This window comes from Schistocerca gregaria, chromosome 1 (assembly GCF_023897955.1).
Source record: "Schistocerca gregaria isolate iqSchGreg1 chromosome 1, iqSchGreg1.2, whole genome shotgun sequence".
Classification (NCBI taxonomy): Eukaryota; Metazoa; Arthropoda; class Insecta; order Orthoptera; family Acrididae; genus Schistocerca; species Schistocerca gregaria.
In genome coordinates, this window is record NC_064920.1 from 1,171,007,051 (window position 1) to 1,171,024,225 (window position 17,175).

Here is a 17,175-nt window from a genome sequence, read left to right on the forward strand (position 1 = left end):
GTCTTCCTTTTTATTTAAAGGCTAAACTTCACGGTGGCGGATAGCTGGAGTGCGATAAGACTGGTAGGTTTCACCGTAAGAATAACAATTTCGAAAGGAAATTTATCAGAGGTCACCATTAAAGAAAGGAAGTCTCCGCAACAAGCGAACAAATCAAAAGGATCCACAAGATATTCACGATCCAGGTGAGAAGTCACCGTTGCACTGCCTCCTACTGAGGCGTGCTGTAGAATTTTCCGTTCGCTATGGCCCTGACAACTCACTCGCCGCGACGCGCTACAGAACTTAAGGGAAATAGAGGCGTGCTCAGTCCGTTCGTCACTCAAGTCTTCTTGACAATAGTACTTATAAATGAAACCCGGTGACTACTGTAAGGTAACGGTAACGATTTCATTAACTCGAAAATGTAGTCATACATTGTACTCGTACTCAAAAATAGTCGCCAAAACTGTCGGCACATTTATCCTATTGCGACACTAGCCGGTCGATTCCATCCTTGAAGTAGCTAGTAGGCTGATGCCGGATCCAGGCCTCGACCCAGTCACACACTCCGTCGTCCGTTGCGAATCGATGCCTGCGAATAGCTTGTTTTAGAGGTCCAAACACATGAAAGTCACACGGTGAAAGGTCGGGACTGTACGGTGGATGTTCCAGCGTCTCCCACCGAAACTGCTGCAGTCTCGTCCTCACCGCTTTGGCCGAATATGGGCGGGAATTATCATGCAGGTGGATAACGCCATTGGACAACATGCCTCGGCGATTAGACTTGATGGCTCGTCTGTTCTGTAAAGTGGCCTGATAACGCTGGGCATTGGTGGTGGTTCCCCGTTCCAGGAACTCGACAAGCAGTTGGCCCTTGTGGTCAACAAAGGAGGACATCATGACCTTGGTGTGCACGGCCTTTAATTTCTTTGGAGGTGGTGAGGTCGCATGTTTTCACTGCTTGCTCTGACGCTTCCGGTTCAAAATGGTGATACCATGTCTCGCCACCTGTGACAATACGCGACAGAAAGCCGTATTCCTCCTCATGATAGCGTTGCAGATGACTCAGAGACAGCACTACTCGAATACTGCGCTGTTCGGCGGTCAGTTGGTGGGGAACCCACTGCGCACAGACTTTTCGAAAGTTCAAGCCTTGATGCATTATGGTGTGGGTGGCGCCCACGCCAATATCCTGTAACCGATGAATCTCGTCCACGGTGATTCTGCGGTTCTCCAAGTCTAAAGCATTCACTTCCGCCACCATTTCCGGTGTGATGACACGATGAGCCTGTCCAGGACAAGCGTCGTCTTCCAGTAACTCGACCTCCTCAAGGATTCGTTAGCGCCATTCCACAGTCCTTGAAAGACTCTCTGTACTCACCGTACACAGCCTTCATCCGTCGATACATTCAATGGCCTCCAATTTCCTCCGCCGCCAAAACTCGGATCACTCCTCGTTCTTCCTGATTATTTGCCTGCATGTTCGGTAGTGGCCGATAATTTGCGTGACCACCTTCTCTTCGACGTGCGGCCATACTGCCGCTATGCAACATCAAACGGTGTGCACGCTTCAGTCTCTCTACTAATAGATGGTGCCACCATTCCCGTAGTTACGTGGTGCCACCTTACGTGTAAGGTAAAGGTAACGCACTGACCAGGTTTCATTTGAATGAACCTCATAAACCGCTGACGACCGCTGGGTTGCGATAAATAAAGTCCTGCTGATATTGGTGATTTTACGAGTCGTGGATTAGTGCGTAAGACCCTTGAGGCAGACCCGAGATTAAAGTGAGTAGTACCTCAACTTGTCGGTAGAGATACTGGTAAGTCAAGCGTGTCCCGAAAGGTATAAGCTCGGCGTTATCTCGGTCAGTTTTGCTCTGTCTGCTTTAACGCCAGGCACAGTAGTAATTGAGGAAGTACTTTTTCATTCTGAACCGCCAGAGGAAGTCCGATCTCCTAAGTAAAGTGTGTTTCCTTTTAATCATTTAAGCGACACTGGTAAATATAGATAGCCTTAAACACTGTTTATTACTTTATTTACTGAAAAGATTCGACTTTGTTGCTATTAACAAACTAACAATAGTTTCGCTGATTAGTAGGAATATCATTTTTAAATTAAGTCGGCCGGTTTGGGATATAGACAAACGAGTAACATGTTGTTGTTCTGGTCTTCAGTCCTGAGACTGGTTTGATGCAGCTCTCCATGCTACCAGGGTGCGATTTGTGCTTTGACCAGTGGGGGGGATGTCTTAGGGTGTTATTAGAATTATGTATGTTACTAGCTTGGACCGTGGCGTTACGCATGGTTAAACAGCTATTTGTAAATAGATGTTAATGCCGAAACTCACTATTCACAAGTAGGTACTATCAGAAAAGCCATCCCTTGTTATATCTTTAAAAGTACATTTTAGGTAAAGATCATTTACAAAATCATCTACATACAGGTATACGAGGGGAATTCAAAAAGTAGACGCACATTTGTGAAAAGCTGTACTTATTCTGATGATAGCAAACTGAAACATATTAATAGTATTAATAGTAAGACTTAATAAAAACTTTCAGTGTTCGGCTCCACAAATTTAAATTATATGTAAAGTTTTACTCCAGTGCGTGGGAAATAAACATCCCAGGTTGGGACGCACAAACTAAAACCGGAGGAGGGGATGGTCTGACGCAGAGGGGGAGAAATCCCCCCCCATCCCCCTTGCAAATCGCACACTGCATGCTACTCTATCCTGTGCAAGCCTTTTCATCTCCCAGTACCTGCTGCAACCTACATCCTTCTGCATTTGTTTAGTGTATTCATCTCTTGGTCTCCCTCTACGATCTTTACCCTCCACGCTGCCGAACACTACTAAATTGGTGATCCCTTGATGACTCAGAACGTGTCCTACCAACCCATCCCTTCTTCTAGTCAATTTGTGCCACAAACTCCTCTTCTCTCCAATTCTATTCAATACTTCCTCAATAGCTATGTGATCTACCCATCCAATCTTCAGCATTCTTCTGTAGCATCACATTTCGAAAGCTTCTATTCTCTTCTTCTCCAAACTACACTCCTGGAAATTGAAATAAGAACACCGTGAATTCATTGTCCCAGGAAGGGGTCAGATACATCACATGATCACACTGACAGAACCACAGGCACATAGACACAGGCAACAGAGCATGCACAATGTCGGCACTAGTACAGTGTATATCCACCTTTCGCAGCAATGCAGGCTGCTATTCTCCCATGGAGACGATCGTAGAGATGCTGGATGTAGTCCTGTGGAACGGCTTGCCATGCCATTTCCACCTGGCGCCTCAGTTGGACCAGCGTTCGTGCTGGACGTGCAGACCGCGTGAGACGACGCTTCATCCAGTCCCAAACATGCTCAATGGGGGACAGATCCGGAGATCTTGCTGGCCAGGGTAGTTGACTTACACCTTCCAGAGCACGTTGGGTGGCACGGGATACATGCGGACGTGCATTGTCCTGTTGGAACAGCAAGTTCCCTTGCCGGTCTAGGAATGGTAGAACGGTGGGTTCGATGACGGTTTGGATGTACCGTGCACTATTCAGTGTTCCCTCGACGATCACCAGAGCTGTACGGCCGGTGTAGGAGATCGCTCCCCACACCATGATGCCGGGTGTTGGCCCTGTGTGCCTCGGTCGTATGCAGTCCTGACTGTGGCGCTCACCTGCACGGGGCCAAACACGCATACGACCATCATTGGCACCAAGGCAGAAGCGACTCTCATCGCTGAAGACGACACGTCTCCATTCGTCCCTCCATTCACGCCTGTCGCGACACCACTGGAGGCGGGAAGCACGATGTTGGGGCGTGAGCGGAAGACGGCCTAACGGTGCTCGGGACCGTAGCCCAGCTTCATGGAGACGGTTGCGAATGGTCCTCGCCGATACCCCAGGAGCAACAGTGTCCCTAATTTGCTGGGAAGTGGCGGTGTGGTCCCCTACGGCACTGAGTAGGATCCTACGGTCTTGGCGTGCATCCGTGCGTCGCTGCGGTCCGGTCTCAGGTCGACGGGCATGTGCACCTTCCGCCGACCACTGGCGACAACATCGATGTACTGTGGAGACCTCACGCCCCACGTGTTGAGCAATTCGGCGGTACGTCCACCCGGCCTCCCGCATGCCCACTATACGCCCTCGCTCAAAGTCCGTCAACTGCACATACGGTTCACGTCCACGCTGTCGCGGCATGCTACCAGTGTTAAAGACTGCGATGGAGCTCCGTATGCCACGGCAAACTGGCTGACACTGACGGCGGCGGTGCACAAATTCTGCGCAGCTAGCGCCATTCGACGGCCAACACCGCGGTTCTTGGTGTGTCCGCTGTGCCGTGCGTGTGATCATTGCTTGTACAGCCCTCTCGCAGTGTCCGGAGCAAGTATGGTGGGTCTGACACATCGGTGTCAATGTGTTCTTTTTTCCATTTCCAGGAGTGTATTTATCGTCCATGTTTCACTTCCATACATGGCTACACTCCAAACAAATTCTTTCAGAAACGGCTTCCTGATACATAAATCTATATTCGATGTTAACAAATTCCTCTTCTTCAGAAACGCTTTCCTTGCCATTGCCAGTATACATTTTATATCCTCTCTTTTCGACCATCATCAGTTATGTTGCTCCCCAAATAGCAAAACTCCTTTACTACTTTAAGTGTCTCATTTCCTAATCTAATTCCCTCAGCATCACCCGACTGAATTGGACTACATTCCATTATCCTCGTTTTGCTCTTGTTGATGTTCATCTTATATCCTCCTTTCAAGACACTGTCCATTCCGTTCAACTGCTCTTCCACGTCCTTTGCTGTCTCCGACAGAATTACAATGTCATCGGCGAACCTCAAAGTTTTTACTTCTTCTTCATGGATAACATATGGTATGAATATTGATCAGTGGCCTTCGAGGCACTCGTCTATAGATGTGGTTTTGCGTTCAGCAAGCACTTGTCACCGTGGATTTATTCTCCTGATATAAACGAAGCTAAGCGCAATCAACAACAAGATTTCCTACAATTTCAAGTATAAAATCAATTCGGGACGCGTTTGTAAGTATATTTAACCCAGTTTCCTTCCGTGTCGTACATGTACGCAAAGAGATTGTCGTGAGTTCACTTCCTAGTGACATTCAGTTTTAATGATTCTATACTGTGGAAAGATGTTTATAATAAAAAGTTAACATTGCAGGTAACACTGTTTCATAAATTATCTCGAAAATGTGACTTCTGATTTTTTTCCAGCATATTTCTTCCTCCAATAATTTTGGAATTTGCAGCCAGATCTCATCAACATTCTGCCACGATATTTCGGCCCAGAGACGTCCGGTCATCCTCAGGTGAGTACACGAAGTACTAAAGAGACCTGACGCAGTCATGGCATTTATAGCGAATTTCGCCCATGCGAATCGTACTGGCGGTTTACGGCACATGCGTTAGGAGGTGACGTGCGCGAGGCAGCCAAGTTGTGTGTGCTGCCCTCAGTGATGAAGTAAGAACAAACTAATCGCTGAGTATCGACTGAGCATGTCGATCCCGTTGCGACCACATAATTTTAATAATTGGATTCCAATTTTTATCTAGCAGAAAGCCGTCATCACAATTCATTAAATTGTCAGCAAGACGCATCTCCACATATTCTTTAAATACAGAGACCCAGAAGGTGGAAACTGATGCTAAAATTTTGGTATTATTGCATTCCATTGAAAGTCCCATGGAAAGGCAGTGTTCTGCCGCTGCTGATTTTAAAGGTTGCCGCAGACGGGTGTGTCTTTCGTACTCTACACTGTTTTCCTGGACCGTTCGTATCGTCAGACCTATCAGGGTGGTACAAAAAGGTACGGCCAAACTTTCAGAAAACATTCCTCACTCACAGATAAAGAAAATATGTTATGTGGACATGTGTCCGGAAACGCTTACTTTCCATGTTAGAGCTCATTATATTATTTCTTTTCAAATCACATTAATCATGGAATGGAAACACACAGCAACAGAACGTACCAGCGTGACTTCAGACACTTTGTTACAGGATGTATTCAAAATGTCCTCCGTTAGCGGAGATACATTCAACCACCCTCCGTCGCATGGAATCCCTGATGCGTTGGAGGATGGCGTATTGCATCACAGCCGTCCACAATACGAGCACGAAGAGTGTCTACATTTGGTACCGGGGTTGCGTAGACAAGAGCTTTCAAATGCCCCCGTAAACGAAAGTCAAGAAGGCTGAGGTCAGGAGAGCGTGGAGGCCATGGAATTAGTCCGCCTCTACCAATCCATCGGTCACCGAATCTGTTGTTGAGAAGCGTACGAACACTTCGATTAAAATGTGTAGGAGCTCCATCGTGCATGAACCACATGTTATGTCGTACTTGTAAAGGCACATTTTCTAACAGCACAGGTAGAATATCCCGTATGAAATCATGATAACGTGCTCCATTGAGCGTAGGTGTAAGAACATGGGGCCCAATCAAGACATCACCAACAACGCGTGCCCAAACGTTCACAGAAAATCTGTGTTGATGACGTGATTGCACAATTGCGTGCGGATTCTCGTCAGCTCACGCATATTGATTGTGAAAATTTACAATTTGATCACGTTGGAGTACATATTGACGGAATTAAAATGAGCTCTAACATGGAATTCAAGCGTTTCCGGACACACACCCACATAACATCTTTTCTTTATTTGTGTATGAGGAATGTTTCCTGAATGTTTGGCCGTACCTTTTTGTAACACCCTGTATATATGCAGAGCCGCACTCTTAAAGAATTTTGCAAACAACCACTTTCCTCAGTTTTAAAGCGCGTTTAACGGACCCGACTAAGGCCTTGCTCTTTGGTGGTGGACGGAAGATGGCATTAATATTATTCTCTCTAAGCAGTCTGCCTATTTTAGAAGATACGTTCCCGGTATATCGAAGGAACGCTGTTGATTTATAGCGATCATCAGTCTCCTCACAGCGTTGCTTCTTGTTATTATAACTGTGCATGGCCTTCCGTATTTGAAGCGAAATATAGCCATTCTCTTTAAAAACCTACTCCAGATGCATTAATTCTTTGTGAAGGCTAATTCCAAGGATTTTATCAATAGTTTGAAGACTGTTAAGCTGAGCAGATCGGATTTACTAGTTAGCTTTGATGTGGTCTCACTTTTTACCAAAGTGCCTCTAATTGACTGGCTATATCTTGTTGGTAACTTGTCCAGTCATGATTTGGCGTCGTTGGTTGAACGTACACTCTCCTCGACTTAATTTTTATTTAATAAAGAATTTTTTGACCAAACTGAAGGTGTCGCCATGGGCAGTCCCTTGTTCCCTATGGTGGTCAATGTTTTTATGAAAGTCTTTGAGGGCCGGCCGGAGTGGCCGAGCGGCTCTAGGCGCTACAGTGTGGAACGCGCGACCGCTACGGTGGCAGATTCGAATCCTGCCTCGGGCATGGATGTGTGTGATGTCATTAGGTTAGTTACGTTTAAGTAGTTCTAAGTTCCAGGGGGCTGATAACCTCAGAAGTTAAGTCCCATAGTGCTCAGAGCCATTTGACAGATGTGAAAATTACCGAACTATCAGTTTAATAAGTCACAGCTGCAAAATACTAACGCGAATTCTTTACAGAAGAATGGAAAAACTAGTAGAAGCCGACCTCGGGGAAGATCAGTTTGGATTCTGTAGAAATGTTGGAACACGTGAGGCAATACTGACCCTACGACTCATCTTAGAAGCTAGATTAAGGAAGGGCAAACCTACGTTTCTAGCATTTGTAGACTTAGAGAAAGCTTTTGAAAATGTTGACTGGAATACTCTCTTTCAAATTCTGAAGGTGGCAGGGGTAAGATACAGGGAGCGAAAGGCTATTTACAAGTTGCACAGAAACCAGATGGCAGTTATAAAAGTCGAGGGACATGAAAGTTAAGCGTTGGTTGGCAAGGGAGTGAAACAGGGCTGTAGCCCATCCCCGATGTTATTCAATCTGTATATTGAGCAAGCAGTGAAGGAACCAAAAGAAAAATTCGGAGTAGGCATTTAAATCCATGGAGAAGAAATAAAAACTTTGAGGTTCGCCGATGACATTGTAATTCTGACTGCGAAGGACTTGGAAGAGCAGTTGAAAGGAATGGATAGTGTCTTGAAGGGGGGATATAGGATGAGCATCAATAAAGGCAAAACAAGGATAATGAAATGTAGTTGAAATAAGTCGGGTGATGCTGAGGTAATTAGATTAGGAAATGAGACACGTAAAGTAATAAAGGAGTTTTGCTATTTGGGCAGCAAAATAACTGATGATGGTCGAAGTAGAAAGGATATAAAATTTGGCCTTTCAATGGTAAGGAAAGCGTTTCTGCAGACGAGAAATTTATTAACATCGAGTATAGATTTAAGCGTCAGGAAGTAATTTCTGAAAGTGTTTGTATGGAGTGTAGCCATGTATAGAAGTGAAACATGGACGATACATAGTTTGAACAAGAAGAGAATAGAAGCTTTTGAAATGTGGTGCTACAGAAGAATGCTGAAGATTAGATGGGTAGATCACATAACTAATGAAGAAGTATTGAATAGGTTTGGGGAGAATAGAAGTTTGTGGCACAACTTTACTAGAAGAAAGGATCGGTTGGTAGGACATGTTCTGAGGTAGCAAGGGATCACCAACTTAGTATTGGAGGGCAGCGTGGAGGGTAAAAATTGTAGAGGGAGACCAAGAGATGAATACACTAAGCAGATTTAGAAGGATGTAGGTTGTGGTAAGTACTGGGAGATGAAGAGGCTTGTACAGGATAGAGTAGCATGGAGAGCTGCATCAAACCAGTCTCAGGACTGAAGACCACAACAACGACAACAACAACAACAACAACAACAACATGACATCAAGTCTACTATGGAGATTGAGAAAGATGAGACTTTACCCTTTGTAGACATGTTAGTACACCGTTAGAATGATGGGTCTTTGGGACATTCGGTGTACAAAAAAGCCTCTCATACAGATCTATGTCTTCAGGCGTCTAGATGCCATCAACCCGCACAAACCGCCGGTGTTCTTAGTACTTTAATTCATCGCGCGCAAGTAATATCGGATGATGAGAGCCTTCACGAAGAATTAGTGCATCTGGTGAAGGGTTTTAAAGAGAATGGCTATACTTCGCGTCAAACACGGAAGGCCATGCAGAATTATAATAACAAGAAGCAACGCTCCGAAGAGACTGATGACCACTATAAAGCAACTGCTTTCCTTCCATATGCCAGGAAACTGTCTTCTAAAATACTCTTTGGAAGAATAATATTAATGTCATCTTCCGTCCACCAGCGAAGTCGGTCCCGTTAAAGACGATTTACAGTTGTGAAAATTACTAGAAGAATATCTCGAAAATGTTACCCGCTGACACTGCACACGTTGGGTCGTGTGGAGAACCAAAGTGTTTAGGATCTTTGGTAGTGTTAACTCTGCCGCGTGGAGCGCGGGCAGAGCGGAGTCTTGCTGGAGTAGGGCGGTGGAGTAGAGGTGTTGTGTGACGGTCCCGCGAGTTGCCGCGCTTTCGGGGTTTGGCAGCATGTAATTGTGCTCGACTTGCGATGATAGTTTCTGACTCAGTGTCGCGGGCGGGAAACATTAGCTGGCACACATCAAGAGCCCGTTTCGCCTGGTGACCGTGTCGAGAAGAAGGCGCGGCAACATCCAGCTTCTGCAACAGCGACGGCCGACAATGAGTGACTGTCGCCACCTCCTCGATCGACGGCTTGAAACCTTCAATCAACCAACAAGGAAGACTAAAAGCACGTAAAGTATTAGAACTGTATGGCAGACCTCAGCTTTTTAAACTGTTCAAATCACTAAATTACAGCAACTTAGCATGAACCTTTGTTGCTCATTGTCGCAATTGCATTACCAAGCACGGTCCCTTCCTTTTCTGGAATGAACCCGAGTGTCGTTAAAATTCATACGCCAGCATTAAAGTAATGTCATTCCATTTCACTGCTTTAATTTCGAAGTTCAGTTAAAGTATTCATAGCGGGCTACAATATTTAGATAACACAAGCAGAAATTAAGAGTGCGAGTTTTGTTACCGTATTTTAGCTTACCTGTGATTGCAGCTCAACTTGGTACGTACTAAATTTTACTATTGTTAATTGTTCAGAATCATTTAATTCGAGTTCAAAGTTAAATCTCTTATTTCTAAATTGCTTAGATTCAAGTAGCTTTTGAAATGATTGTTGAGTTAGCACAAGGCTAACCTTATTTTATTGAATTTCGTAGTGCTTCAGAAACAAAGTTCACTATTAGTTTCTGTCACTAAATTAACTTTCAATTTTCCGGTTTTATTAATTCTTTTGCTAAATTAAGTCAGAGTGTAGCGAAATTTATTACTTCTGACAAACATTTAATTTTCATACAGCACGTGTCAACTTTCAGTTGCCACGCTTTTGGTGCTAATTATATGTGCAATAGCCTTTCTTTTTCAGTTGTTATAGTAGTTGTCCATAATACTGGCGACCGTAATTTTCCCCTAATCTCAAATATCTAATTAACGCCAATTAATTGTTAACATAACGACCGCACATTTACGTTCTTTATTAATTTTACCCTTTTCTCAAAATTAATTTTCACCATTTACATTTGCATTTTTCCTTCCATTTAGATGTAACCCTTTCTTCCCTCTTTACCGACAAATTAACTTCGGTGACGATTGCTTTTCCCAAATTTCCATTAGGTGCACGCGGTTTCATTTTTCACTGGCCTTAAGGTCGATAAGTGAGGGGGAGGTGACACTGTGCAAGCTGCTTCATCTCCCAGTACCTACTGCAGCCTACGTCCTTCTGAATCTGCTTAGTGTATTCATCTCTTGCTCTCCCTCTGCGTCTTTTACCCTCCACGCTGCCCTCCAATACTAAATTGGTGATCCCTTGATGCCTCAGAACGTGTCCTACCAACCGATCCCTTCTCCTAGTCAAATTGTGCCACAAATTTCTCTTCTCCCCAGTTCTGTTCGGTACCTCCTCATTAGTTACGTGATCTACACTTCTACCAACAGATATGGTCACGATTTCAGGGGAAGCGCTGCAGGCGATGTCGCGCTGTTAGCAAAGACACTCACGTCAGTCGTCTGCTGCCACAGCCCATTAACGCCGAATTTCGCTGCACTGTCCTGACGGACGCACATTGTTTTCTTCTGTCATTTCACGCAGTGTTGGTTCTCTGTCAGCACTAACAAGTCAACGTAGACGCTGCTGCTTTCAGTCACTAAGCGAAGGCCGTCGGCCACTGCATTGTCCATAATGAGAGGTAATGCCTGAAATTTGGTGCTCTCGGCACACTTTTGATACCGTGGATGTCGGAATATTGAATCCCCTAACGATTTCCGGAATTGAATGTCCCTTGCCTTTCGCTCTAACTTCCATTCCGCGTTCAAAGTCTGTTAAATCCCATCGTGCGGTCATTACCATGCCGTAAACTGCCCCACATGTATCACCCGACTCAAAATGACAGCTATGCCGAGGCCCGCTCGTTTATTTCTTGTGTACTTGATGCTACCGCCATCTGCATATGTGCAAATCTCTATCCCATGACATTTGTCACCTCATTGTGTGCTAGAGCGACCGAACTTGCGTTATAGTAGGAAGTAGGTCAGAATACGCAGTCAGATCGCAGACTTAAGGACTCAGCAGAACTTTATGCACTGGATTCATTGCTGTGATCGGATATTTTTATATTACGCCTCTTAGTACGGACCGTTCACCTGAGCCAAATTAACAGAACGAGCTTTTTACATAAAGTTAGTGCTGCGGAAATGAAGGCTGAAACTACTGAAATTAAACACAATCTTTACGGTCATAAATGACCCGTACCGTCACAACACTATAGTAAGATGTTGCCTAAGCATGTAAACTGATATCTGGTGATCAAAAATAAATATCTAATAGATTTTAAACATGGCTGAAACAGAAATTGTTGTAATTCTTCACGGTAAATGATGACAGCCAATACAGTTGCAGGATAAAGATTCATAAAAATTCTTGACCACAGTTTCGGTATATCGAAATATACCTTCAACAGAAGTAAAATACACTAAAATCACATCCTGCAATGGAGATTCATAAAACAACTGTGCCAAAGGCGTCGTCAGTAGTTAAATGGGGATGGTGTTTTAACTACTGACGACGCCTTTGGCACAGTTGTTTTATGAATCTCCACTGCAGGATGTGATTTTAGTGTATTTTACTTCTGATGAAGGTATATTTAGATATACCGAAACCGTGGTCAAGAATTTTAATAAATCTTTATCCTGCAACTGTTTCGGCTGTCAACACTTACCGTGAATAGCTAATAGCACATTTTTAATCTGTTTTCAAAGTAGAAACAATGAGGATATTAGTGGTGTCCGTTTAGACATTTTTGTGGGATTTGTACGTGTAACTGCGACGGTGGTTGTACGTTTTTGGATGATGACACTCAACGTCTGCAACTCTATCCGTCTGCATAAGTCGCCGAGTTGTCACTGCCGCACCAGTTGAGTCTGCGTCTTTTTCCTTCCGCGAGCTTTTCACTCTGACTGCAAGGTGAATGTAATTCCTCTGCCAGAATCAAGGGGAACACCTGTTGCTGCTGTCGCTGAAAGTAAAATAGGAAAGTTTATCTCGGCCCGGGCCGCGGGATGAAGACATGCGCGTGCAACAGTTCTGTCGCCTTCGCTCTGGGGCTTTGAATATACTTAGCACACATGAGTTCCCTCGCGAGTCAGCGTGGCGTTAAGAAGTAAAGTGAAACCAGTCTCATTTGATTATTAATTTTGTGCAAAATATACACAAACGTATGTATTTACTTCGCTATTCACTGTAACGAATGTGGCAGAGCATAGTTTTCACTGTACAACATACTAACGTTTCTTGCACGGTAACTGTACGTCTCGTTAAGACGACAGATATACCTGTTACACTCAAAGAGAATCACAGCTGGTATGAAACTTTCCTAACATCAAGACAGATAAATTCCAACATTATGATAGTGTACCAATGGCGAGTATATGCCGTTATTGTTGTGGTCTTCATTTCGCATACCGGTTTGATGCGGCTCTCCATGCTACCCTATAGTGTGCAAGCCTCTTCATGTCCGAATAACTACTGCATCCTTCATCCTTGTGAAACTACTTACTGTATCCTCCCCCCCCCCCCCTCCACCACCACCAAACACACATTCATATATCCCTGCAATTGGTAATTCCCTGATGCCTCAGAATATGTATATGGATAGAGAGGGAGAGAGAGAGAGGAGGATATAGGCAGAGTGTGGGTGGAGGAGCTAGACTAATAGAAAACTGTAATAAATACGAGTACATTTCTGGGCTATGCTGGGTAGTCAGCCAGTGCACACCTATACACACACACACACACATATATATATATATATATATATATTTTCCGTTTTAGATTAAATTCATACACTAGCAAAGAGATATTTTACTGTACCCATATCGACTATACAGTATCTGTAAGTTAACATCGTTATGACCGTAAGCTCTTTGCAAATATTGTTCTCGTTTGTACTATGAAGCTGGGCCACGTTTTGTAAACGTTATTCGTGTGTGCTGCGTGTGTAATTAAGATGATGAGGTTGAAAGTGACGTCCACTGACTGGAATAGCACTCACATAGAGCATATTGAAAATTGTATTTAGCTTGCGCTGGAAAACAAAAACGCACTAATGTTACGTCAGGCAGAACTACACAGCATATAAGTAGACTAACCTGCACGTTTACCAAGGTTGAAAAACTATCTCATGAGCAATTAGATATTGAAAAAGAAGTAAATCTTTCGTAAAAATAGCATTACCGATATCACAACAAAAATATTTCTTTTGTTTCCCAGGGCAGCAAACGAATAACAAAAGCAAAACTAGGTCCAACTAAGAATGCTTGTAACTGCCATCTGAAGATGGATTTGTGAAGAAAAATCCGAAAACGGTCATGGTCTGAAGAAAATAAACCTTTTTAAACCATACATGTGGCTGGTAGCTGTTTTTTATAAATTATAAACATTATAGTACACGTTCCTCGACATGTCGACTTTCGACAAAATAGCATATATATATATATATATATATATATATATATATATATATATATATATATATATATATATATATATATATCCTGATAATAACACCGGAGAAGGGCAGTGGACATCGAATCAAGCAATATTTTCTACACATATTTATAAGATGCACAGCTATGGTCATAAAACGACAACCAATCGGCGATGAGACAGCAGAAGTGTTTTCATTTAAACAAACAAGACCCAGCTAAAGCCTATTTAAATTAGCCACAAATGATGTTTTAAGCTGAGCAGTCAGAGTTAGGTATACTTTAAATTCCTACGAAAGCTTGGTCATGTTATACGCAAAATTTTCTCTGTGTTTGCTAGGTAAAGCTTGACTGTTAGTTCAATTGCTCCAAAAATACCATAATTCCACTAATGCGTTAAGATACTAAGCAGACTGCAGAAACATCACTGCATTATGATCGTCGACATGTGGTACTGTAAGGTGGAATGTTATTAATAACGATACGGACATTAAACCCATTATTAACAATGAAATTTAAAGGACACATGTTTTAATTCATAATAATTTATGGATAATATAATTGATCTTTTATTCTAAGAACCACATTGATCAGTAGGTGTGTAGTAAGATAATGATGAAAAAGGGGACAGGAATTAAATTTTGAGCAATCTTTTTTTAGTCACATTTTTTTTTTTTTTTTTTTTTTTTTTTTTTTTTTTTTTTTTTTTGCAGCAAATGCTAGAAAACCTGTCTTCCGCCATCGTTACAACATTACCAGGGTAGAAGAAATTATTAGGCGGAACCAAACACATTCACTTCCCGCGCGAACTTCCATCCTTCGTCGATCATTAGCTGTTGTTTCTACACAGTGTGTTTTAGATGAAGTAGCTTACAAAAGAAATGTTTTGTAAATGCATAAATGTAAGACGCGTTACTCTTTCTGCAGAGCTGTGAACATAGCTCATTTAATTAATTTGTAAACAGTTATGACTGCGGGTTATTATGTTTTACATACAACATTATTTTCGTCTGTCATGCATCCGATGCATTGAAATCAACTGTGTGCTAGTCAGTTTAAATCAAATTAATATCAGTTTTAGTTAGGGAGCTGGGAACGTACGAAGATTTAGGATGGCGGCAACACGCTGTGCGTAACTGGATGTGTTCAGATGTATCTTCTTGTTATGAAATGTTTATTTAAGTGCGGTGTTCAAGCGACTGCAAATTTTCCTGAGCGCACAAATCAATGTGGCGATATTTTCTTTCTACAGGAACGTAGTAGGGCATGTACCTTACGGGGAAGTTTACTACCTCTGGCCCGAAAAAAGCATGTTTTTTGAGAATTTTTTCCTCGGGATATATTATAGGTATCAGTGTCAAATTTGATCAAAACTTTTATTGATATTTCCTCTACAAACTGCAATTTTTTGACCGGAAATGTCGAAGAGCAAAGGTGGAAGTGCCTTCGGAACAAAATTTCGATGTAGGCCTCCAAGCGCGGTATGTCACAGGTCAGCCGGCTCGTCTGAAATCAAAATTGAGTTAGCGAAGTATATAAGACTCTTTAGGAGTTGTACCTCGCTTAAGTTATTTTGACCATAAGAAAAAAATGGCAGCCATCTGAAAAATAGGGTTTTTTTCATTGACTTTTCGACTTCGTCGGCCAAGTAAAAATATTTATAGTTGATGTATCGGAATAAAAGTGGTACAGCTCCTAAACAATTCAGTTAGCTTCGTCGGAAAGAAAGAATTATGCCAATCGGTTCAGTAGATTTGAAGTTACCATACCGCGCGATAAAAAACGTTATTTCGATAAATACGCGTTTGACTTTTTGACTACATATAAATGCAATATTATGCAACGTACGTTCAATCTGCTATTCCGGGTCCATAAACTAGTCCACCCTCTTCCTCATAGAGGGCGTTCTGTTCGATGTGGGCCATCCTGCGCTGCTCCAGAGCCGCTCGTACAGCCGGTGACAAGCGGTTTTCGGCTGCTTGAATCCGTTGGTCGTCCGAATGCTTGGCGAACTGCGTCGAATAGAGACCCAGGGTTACGTACATCGTTGTAATGATCTTCAGAATAGCTGAATACCCTTCGTTGAAGCTGCTCACTGCCAGTAAAGTCGCCATCTCCTCAGTCTTCGCACTAGAATACAATGCCTGGGGGCCAACTTCCAAAAACTCGCGTTCGAACTTTCATCTGAATTTTGTGTGTTTCCTCCCAAGCACCGGTACAATAACTCGTCCTCAGAAAGAAAAAAACTGGTACGTGAAAAAGGCCGATTTCAGGCAGGTGCATTTTTTTGTTCAACCGCGATTAACAAACATTTACGTTCCGTATTCGGAAAAACAGTTTCAGGGGTGGATTCCAAACACTTTTATGGATCCAAAAATGCAATTTAAAAACAATCGATTTTTTTTAATCAAAAGATAGTAAACCTCGACTTAACTCTATAACAGAGTGGCTCCAGTGAGATAGATCTGTAACTTGACAAGGATTCTCGACAAGGGATTGGTAAGAATCTAAGTCTTTCCGAAATAACCATGAAACCATGAACGCAGAGTTGTAAAAATACGTTGAACGCAAATGGGGTTAACTTTGTTTTCATTTTTTATTAGTTCTGCTTTTATAAAAATTAACTTCATCTCGTTGGATCTGATTGTGTTCATCATAGTGTGTTAAATATTTCACTTTGCTACAAATAACTTTATAATTTAATTTGGATAATAATGAATTATAACATAGTACCAACTGTGTGTCAAAGAACATGCTGTTGAAATTTAAGGGAGCAGGTCAAGATGGAATAGTATTAAATAAATAGTTTTCTACATGCAGTCTACAAACAGTACAGGAAATGCGGAAATCCGTCACGAACCTAAAAATGTTGTAGTGTGATAATGTTACCGACAAAATGCACTTTCCTACATCTACATCTACATGATTACTCTGCAATTCACATTTAGCTGCTTGGCAGATGGTTCATCGAACCACAATCATACTATCTCTCTACTATTCCACTCCCGAACAGCGAGCGGGAAAAACGAACACCTAAACCTTTCTGTTCGAGCTCTGATTTCTCTTATTTTATTTTGATGATCTTCCCTACCTATGTAGATTGGGCTCAACAAAATAT